Consider the following 9,630-nt stretch of genomic DNA (forward strand, 5'->3'; position numbering starts at 1 on the left):
AATAAAACTCTCATAGAGAAAGGTAGGGGTTAAGCGGGTGGGAAACAGGAAGACAGTGGCGTAGTATGAAGGGGTGAGGGGGGGTGGTCCGCCCCTGGCACCATGTTGGTGGGGGCACTGGCACCCCCTCCTCTGCGCCCCCGCCTCTTCTCATTCCTCCCCTCCACGCGAGTGATCCCTTCCCCCGTACCTCCAGCTGAAGTTGTTATTCGCGGCGGTCAACAACGGGCTCTTCGCGACCCCGTCGGCTCTCCCGCTGATGTCACTTACGGGTGCCATGCAGAGGAAGTGACGTCAGAGGGAGAACCAACGGGGTTGCAAGGAGCACGTCGTTGACTGCAGCGAACAACAACTTCAACTAGAAGTACAGGGGACGGGGGGCATACGCGGCAGGCGGGAATGGGGAAGGAGCGGGGGAGGGGCAGAGACGAGTGCATCTCTCGCCCTTATTACGCCACTGGGTGATCAGAGGGTGAAAAGCGGTATCATTTTACAGTTTATAATGTGATAGGAGACCCAGATCTTTAAGTCCTGCTGTCAAAATATTTCATCATTTTAACGTCAAAGGTTTTATGTTCCTGGTTTGTTTTAAAATTTCATTTTTAGCATTCTCTTACCCAGTTTCTTGAATCTTCCAATGGCAACACTGAAAAACGTGCTACATTGTTAATTACATTTAGAACAGAGCTAGAGAAACAGAGTACAGTACTCCCCCGAAATTCACGGGGGATCTGTTCAAGGATTCCCCGCAAATTTCAAAAAACCATGAATATGGTTTTTCACCTGTCAAAAGGCAGGGGAGGGCAGCTGGAGTGCTGGCGGGAGAAGAAAATCACTCGCGGTCTGCTCCGACCGCCTCTTCCTGTAGTAAAGTCGGGCTACACCAATCGGGAGCTGCTTTAGAAACATAGAAACAGACGGCCCATCTAGTCTGCCCACCTTAATGTCCCTCCCCTACCTTTGCCCTGTGAATAGATCCCATGTGCCGATCCCATTTGGCCTTAAAATCAGGCACGCTGCTGGCCTCAATCACCTGTAGTGGAAGACTATTCCAGCGATCAACCACTCTTTCGGTGAAAAAGAATTTCCTGGTGTCACCTCGTAGTTTCCCGCCCCTGATTTTCCACGGATGCCCTCTTGTTGTCGTGGGACCCTTGAAAAAGAAGATATCTTCCTCCGCCTCGATGCGGCCCGTAAGATACTTGAACGTCTCGATCATGTCCCCCCTCTCTCTGCGCTCCTCGAGCGAGTATAGCTGTAATTTGTCAAGCCGTTTTTCATATGGTAGATCCTTGAGTCCCGAGACCATCCGGGTGGCCATTCTTTGCACCGACTCCAGTCTCAGCACATCCTTGCGATAATGCGGCCTCCAGAATTGCACACAGTATTCCAGGTGGGGCCTCACCATGGATCTATACAATGGCATAATGACTTCCGCCTTACGACTGACGAAACCCCTTCGTATGCAGCCCATGATTTGTCTTGCCTTGGACGAAGCCTGCTCCACTTGATTGGCAGACTTCATGTCCTCACTGACGATTACCCCCAAGTCTTTGACATACAGCTCCTGATTGGTGTAGCCCAACTTTACTACAGGAAGAGGCGGTCGGAGCAGACCGCGAGTGAGTGAGTCCGCGATTCGCGAACCGTGAATTCGCGGGGGGGACGCCGTATGCTTAAACTTTATTTTGCGAAAAGACAGGTGAACTTTTGTGGTCAATGACTTCAGGTTTTTCCTGACGTCTCCAAACAAACTCAAATAAGGCAAAAACAGTTCCTCCAGCTAAAGTCTAGCGCTTTGGCGGTTGGCGCTACTTCCTACCTAAGGTTCCCCTGCAAATGTTTTGTCTCCTATGGGAAGAACAGGTATACGTTTGTGGAGCCTTTTCAGTTAGAAATGTTCTTGAAATATAAACCTTTAATAGAAGTTATGGAGACTAATGTGATGGCTGAAGAAATGGTGGAAAAAGAGAAGTAAAGAATTGTCCGGTTCCAATCGATATAATAAGAATTTCTTTTTGTAAGATTGCGTTTGCTCCTAGGACCTGCAACAGCCTCAATAATGTGGACTAACATATGATTTAAGGATTTAATTTCCAGATTAAAAAAAACATTAGATCTCTAGATGATGTTATTTCAGAAGGTAAACTGCTGGAATTTTCACAATTGCAACATAGATTTGGTCTTAGTAAAACACAAAGTTTTAAATGGTTGCAATTGAAGCAGGCCATTCAGGTTGGGTTCCCTGAATGGAAATCATTAAACAATCAATATAGTTTAAAGTTCTTATGCTTTAAAGCAGACTTCCTAGGACATCAAGCCGCATTGTGGTATAAATTAATATCTGGATATTTGAATAAAAAACCAAAAAATGGTCTAAGAGACATTTGGAGCATTGAGATTAAGCATCAAATTACTGCATCTCAATGGCCACTAATTTGGTCTTGGAGAATGAGATGTACAGTGTCAGCGTCTATGAGACAAACTTGGTTCTTTTTATTACATAGAGCTTTTTGGACCCCTACACGTTTGCAAAAATTAGATAGTTCCAAGTCCAATAGATGCTGGCATTGTAATCTGGAACCAGGGACGTTAGATCATTTACTGTATCATTGTCCCTACATTAAAAGTTTTTGGAATGCAATTTGGCCACAAATTAATAAATTGATGGAAAATCATGTAGCAATATCATATGATACAATATTATTTGGAATGATGATGAGAAAAAAAAGTCAAATTTCACCAGAAAATAACAAGCTTTTATTAGTCATGACAGGGGTTGCCATTCAGCATATAACCAACAATTGGAAGAATTATAATAACCTAAATTATACATTTTGGTGGAATACAATATGTCATATATTCAAAATGGAAAGAGCAATAGCAATACAAAGAGGGACATACACTAAATTCATAAAAATATGGGGGCCATTGACAAAATATTGCAATGAATAAATAGTAGGATTTCTCTTCTTCTTTTCAATATCTTCTTTGTGACACACATGAAGGGGAGGGTAGTGAAAATAATTTTTACATAATATGATATAATATGATATACAATATGTAATGTATGATTGGAAAGTACTAGAAGGGTGGGGGGAGGGAGAAGGGATAAAAATATATTTAAAATATGATGTATTAGATATAAAAGTGATATTGTGTATTCATTAATTGTATTTTAATATTTTGTACACTTTATGTAAAATTTGAAAATGAATAAAAATTATAAATAAAAAAAAAAACAAAAACATTTTCTTTATGTACATGATATTTTAAATCTATATGTCTTTAAATTTGTTATGATTGTAACAAATGGTTAAATAATAAAATATAAATGGGGAAAAAAGTATTCTCGCCCCAAAGTCTTTAAGGCAGGCGGTGATGTAGCCATGGATGGGCTCAGGCCCACCCAGCAGCTGTGATGCAGCTGGCGAGGATCCTATAGCCCCACCAGCATCTCTCCCTCCGCTCTGCTCACAGGTATCCCAATGTCCCCATTCCACCTTTTAAAGCCTTCATGTTTTTGCCAAAAAACAAAAGGAATTGACCCCAAAATATCCACAAAGAAGAAAATCCAGAGAAAACCAAAAAAACTCTGTGGAGTGACGATGTTCCTAAATGGACTTTATTTGAAAGTATCAAAGTTCCAAAGGTCCACTGAAATCATCCACATAAAATAATTCCATCCACATAAAAGTAAATCATCCACATAAGAGCCTTAAAGGACCTAGTCCGCTAGGGATACAGGACCCAACACGGTCCGCGTTTCGACAAAAAGTCTTCTTCAGGGGTCCCTGGGGGTCCTATAAAGGTGAGTACGTGGGAAACAATTGTGTGGTGAGATGGAAGTGAGACACTGCTTGTGTTTGCAACATTCTAGAGCTCAGATAGTGATGTCATAATGCCTCATTCCACCAATGCCTAAGCTCTGTCCTCATATGCACAAGCCTCAAACACTTTAAAATCATAAGTAGCAAAAACAAAAGGAATTGACCCCAAAATACCCACAAAGAAGAAAATCCAGAGAATACCAAAAAACTCTGTGGAGTGACTATGTTCCTAAATGGATTTTATTTGAAAGTGTCAAAGTTCCAAAGGTACACTGAAATCATCCACATAAAATAATTCCATCCACATAAAAGTAAATCATCCACATAAGAGCCTTAAAGGACCTAGTCCGCTAGGGATACAGGACCCAACACGGTCCGCGTTTCGACAAAAAGTCTTCTTCAGGGGTCTCTGGGGGTCCTATAAAGGTGAGTACGTGGGAAACAATTGTGTGGTGAGACGGAAGTGAGACACTGCTTGTGTTTGCAACATTCTAGAGCTCAGATAGTGATGTCATAATGCCTCATTCCACCAATGCCTAAGCTCTGTCCTCATATGCACAAGCCTCAAACACTTTCAAATCATAAGTAGCAAAAACAAAAGGAATTGACCCCAAAATACCCACAAAGAAGAAAATCCAGAGAATACCAAAAAACTCTGTGGAGTGACGATGTTCCTAAATGGACTTTATTTGAAAGTGTCAAAGTTCCAAAGGTACACTGAAATCATCCACATAAAATAATTCCATCCACATAAAAGTAAATCGTCCACATAAGAGCCTTAAAGGACCTAGTCCGCTAAGGATACAGGACCCAACACGGTCCGCGTTTCGACAAAAAGTCTTCTTCAGTGTCTCACTTCCGGCTCACCACACAATTGTTTCCCACGTATTCACCTTTATAGGACCCCCAGGGACCCCTGAAGAAGACCGTGTTGGGTCCTGTATCCCTAGCGGACTAGGTCCTTTAAGGCTCTTATGTGGATGATTTACTTTTATGTGGATGGAATTATTTTATGTGGATGATTTCAGTGGACCTTTGGAACTTTGACACTTTCAAATAAAGTCCATTTAGGAACATCGTCACTCCACAGAGTTTTTTTGGTTTTCTCTTCATGTCATATCCGCTGCTCATACCAGTCCTAGCAGTGTTCCCTCTAAGCGGGCGGGTGTTGTGAGCAAACTTTTTTCACTGTGAGCTAAAAATATCGGGCGCCAGCAAGTTATGAGCCAAATAAATATGTTGCTTTCTACCACAGAACTTCCTTACGTTTGTATGGAATCTATCCCCTTTCAACTTTAGAGAGTGCCCTCTCGTTCTCCCTGCCTTAGCTACTAAGTCTATTCCCTTCAGTACCTTGAATGTTTCTATCATGTCCCCTCTCAATCTCCTCTGCTCAAGGGAGAAGAGGCCCAGTTTCTCTAATCTTTCGCTGTACGGCAACTCCTCCAGCCCCTTAACCATTTTAGTTGCTCTTCTCTGGATCCTTTCGAGTAGTACCGTGTCCTTCTTAAAGTACCAGTGCTGGACGCAGTACTCCAGGTGAGGGCGTACCATGGCCCGGTACAGCAGCATGATAACCTTCTCTGTCTCTTCAGTCCAGCATCTGCCCCTTCCATTCACTGTCTGTCTTTCCCTGCCATCTCTCCTCCTGCCCCCCCCCACCCCCCAATTTGGTCTAGCATCCATCATCTTCCTTCTGTTCCCCTCATGGTCTGGCATCTCTATCCTTCCCTCCCCCCTGTGGTTTTTAGCATATCTCTCTTCTCATTTCCTCCACTCAGATCTGATCATTCTCTGCTCTCTCTTCCCTTTTCTTCTCTGGTCTTCCTTCTCTATTTTCTGCCTCCATCTAAATTAAATTCTTTCTTACTATTTAGTCCCGTTTCCCTCTTTTCACTGTGTCTACACACAGCTTGTCACCCCTTTCCCTCACCCCTCCATTATCTTACTATTTTCTTCCCCCTTTATTTATCTCCTCCTTCCATCCAGTATGTGTTCTTTCCCCACTTCCATTCAGCATCTGCTCTCCCTTCTCAACTGACATCCATCTGCCTTCTGCTCTCTCTCCCTTCTTCTCACTTCCATCATCTGTCCCCTTCTCTCTCTCTCTCATCTCCTCCATTCCATCATCTGCCCCTTCTCTCTCTCTCTCATCTCCTCCATTCCATCATCTGCCCCTTCTCTCTCTCTCTCTCTCTCCCCCCCCCCCAACTTCCATCATCTGCCCCCCTTCCCCTCACCTTTGTGGGTCACTTTCTTTCCCCTGAGGGTGGCTCATGTCACAGGGGAAGCTTTGGCCGAGCAGAACCGCTTGATTGACAGTGGAACTTACTTGATTGATGTCGATGCTGGGGCCCGTTGCCGTTTGAAGGAAAAAAAAAAAGGTGGAAAAAAGGAACCTGTAAAGGCGAGAGGAAGGGAAACCTCCAGGACAGCTGCTTTTTGCCCTCCTTCAGCGGCCCAAGAGTTCAGACCAGCAGCGGCAGCTCTGTATGCTTTTAACTTCGGCACAGAGCTGCCCCTAATCAATAGTTTAGCACGGTTTCATGAGGCAGCCTCGGGGCCTTTGATAGCCGGCCCGCTTCGATGATGCGATGTGGGCCGGCCTAGCAAAGGCCCCGAGGCTGCCTTATGAAACCGCGCTAAACTATTGATTAGGGGCAGCTCTGTGCCGAAGTTAAAAGCATACACAGCTGCCGCTGCTGGTCTGGAGGTGCGGAGACAAGGCAGGAGGCAAACGCGGTGGAAGGCAGGAGTCCCGGCGAAGGCAGGAGTCCCGGCACAGCGACTGCAACAGGAAGTTGCAAGTCAGCTGACGCCGGCCTTTCGTTGCGGCGGGGACCGAATCCTTCGCGGACCGGCAAGATTTTGTTTGCGGACCGGCGGTTGAAGAACTGTGCTCTACACTGTGTGCGCTGTGACGAGAAACTTGTGCGCTGCGAGGTAATATTTTGAGCGCCAGCGCAGCTTAGCGGGAACACTAATTTCCCTCCGATGCAACTTCCTGTTTCTGCATAGACTGGACCAGTTCAGAGGGAGGGCTTGGGGCCCAGCGTGGGCAGCAGGTATGAGTTGCTGCTTGATGGCAATAAAGAAATATATGTATTTATTCAATTTTCTATACTAGAGCTGAGAATGATTTATTTGAATTTATTCAGGTACTCAAACATTTCCCCCCGTCTGTCCTGCCAGGCTCACAATCTATCTAATGTACCTGGAATTAAGTGACTTGCCCAGGGTCACAAGGAGCAGCGTGGGTTTGAACAACTGTGCCACTCTAGAAATCAAAATGTAGAAAAAGTGAGCCAGGTATAAAACAACCAAACCATTGTGACATCACTGATGAGGTTGGCTCTTATTGGTGGAATGAGGTATTATGACGTCATAATACCAGCTCTGGTTATCAGAGGCTGAAACTTTTCATACTATTTATGTATTCAATTTTCCATACCGTTCTCCCAGGGAAGCTCAGAATGGTTTCCTAGAATTTATTCAGGTAGTCAAACATTTTCCCCTGTCCATCCTGGTGGGCTCACAATCTATCTAATGTATGTGGGGCCATGGGGGGATTAAGTGACTTGCCCAGGGTCACAAGGAGCAGCGTGGGTTTGAACAACTGTGCCACTCTAGAAATCAAAATGTAGAAAAAGTGAGCCAGGTATAAAACAACCAAACCATTGTGACATCACTGATGAGGTTGGCTCTTATTGGTGGAATGAGGTATTATGACGTCATAATACCAGCTCTGGTTATCAGAGGCTGAAACTTTTCATACTATTTATGTATTCAATTTTCCATACCGTTCTCCCAGGGAAGCTCAGAATGGTTTCCTAGAATTTATTCAGGTAGTCAAACATTTTCCCCTGTCCATCCTGGTGGGCTCACAATCTATCTAATGTATGTGGGGCCATGGGGGGATTAAGTGACTTGCCCAGGGTCACAAGGAGCAGCGTGGGTTTGAACAACTGTGCCACTCTAGAAATCAAAATGTAGAAAAAGTGAGCCAGGTATAAAACAACCAAACCATTGTGACATCACTGATGAGGTTGGCTCTTATTGGTGGAATGAGGTATTATGACGTCATAATACCAGCTCTGGTTATCAGAGGCTGAAACTTTTCATACTATTTATGTATTCAATTTTCCATACCGTTCTCCCAGGGAAGCTCAGAATGGTTTCCTAGAATTTATTCAGGTAGTCAAACATTTTCCCCTGTCCATCCTGGTGGGCTCACAATCTATCTAATGTATGTGGGGCCATGGGGGGATTAAGTGACTTGCCCAGGGTCACAAGGAGCAGCGTGGGTTTGAACAACTGTGCCACTCTAGAAATCAAAATGTAGAAAAAGTGAGCCAGGTATAAAACAACCAAACCATTGTGACATCACTGATGAGGTTGGCTCTTATTGGTGGAATGAGGTATTATGACGTCATAATACCAGCTCTGGTTATCAGAGGCTGAAACTTTTCATACTATTTATGTATTCAATTTTCCATACCGTTCTCCCAGGGAAGCTCAGAATGGTTTCCTAGAATTTATTCAGGTAGTCAAACATTTTCCCCTGTCCATCCTGGTGGGCTCACAATCTATCTAATGTATGTGGGGCCATGGGGGGATTAAGTGACTTGCCCAGGGTCACAAGGAGCAGTGTGGGTTTGAGCCCACAACCTCAGGATGCTGAGGTTGTACCTCTAACCACTGCACCACACTTTCCCTTACCGGGGGGGGGGGGGGGGATAAGAATTAAGAGACCCCCCTGATTGGTTGGGAGGAAGAGAGAGATAGATGCTGGGTAGGGCACAGGGTTCTCATGCCTGCCCAAAACTGGGTGTCAGGTTATTCCCCTGCTCTTGTGACGTACTGTCCTTCAGAAGTGTCACCCTGGTTAGCACTGTGGTGTGGTCCTCTTCTGTGGTAGTCCTATGACACATGCCAACATTCAGAGTCTGTCTCAGAAAGCAGCTGGTAGCGGAGACCTTCCCGGTGCGGTGGTCCCTGAAGAGTAATGAGCTGTGGAATCGATCTACGCCTTTCTGTGGTACGACCAAAGCAGTTGACATATATTATAGACTTTCGTTGTCCCTGGTGGGCTCAAGGGCTACCTGAGACAACAGAGGTTTAAGTGACTTGGCAAGAAGCCATTCATCTGCCCTGCCTTTCCTTTCGGCATGTGCAACCTGGCAGTCATTTCCTTCTTTTTTGGGTACTATGGCGGAGAAAGTTCTCCACTTTCCTCTCGAGAGAATCAGCCCAGTGTTGCTATGAGCTCATTTTGGCCAGATTTGGCACGGTGGCTAATTAATGAGGTGAAATGTGTCTGCCGAGTTCACAGATGTTCGGGACACTGAAAGGGAAATATAAAAGGCTTAATTCTATTGTTGTGGAGGGTTAAGTCGGTTTCAGGGAGGTGAGGATGTTTGGTCAAGGGTGGGCAACCTCAGTCCTCGGGAGCTGCAACTCATTTGGGTTTTCAGGGCTTCCCTCATGAATATGCATGCAATAGATCTCATGTATATTCATTGGGGAAATCCTGAACATCTGACTGCATTGCAGCCCTCAAGGACTGATGTTACCCACCAGAGAATGACACCAGGACAAATTTTTCCCTGTCCCCACAAGTTCTTTTCCTGTCCCTGCCCCGTTCCTGCAAGCTCTGTCCTTATTTGCACAGGTCTCAACCACTTTCAAATCCTAAGTAGCAACATTCTAGAGCTCAGATTGTGATGTCATAATGCCTCATTCCACCAATGCCTAAGCTCCGTCCTCATCTGCACAAGCCTCAAACACTTTAAAATCCTAA

Source organism: Geotrypetes seraphini, chromosome 8, assembly GCF_902459505.1.
Source record: "Geotrypetes seraphini chromosome 8, aGeoSer1.1, whole genome shotgun sequence".
Taxonomy (NCBI): domain Eukaryota; kingdom Metazoa; phylum Chordata; class Amphibia; order Gymnophiona; family Dermophiidae; genus Geotrypetes; species Geotrypetes seraphini.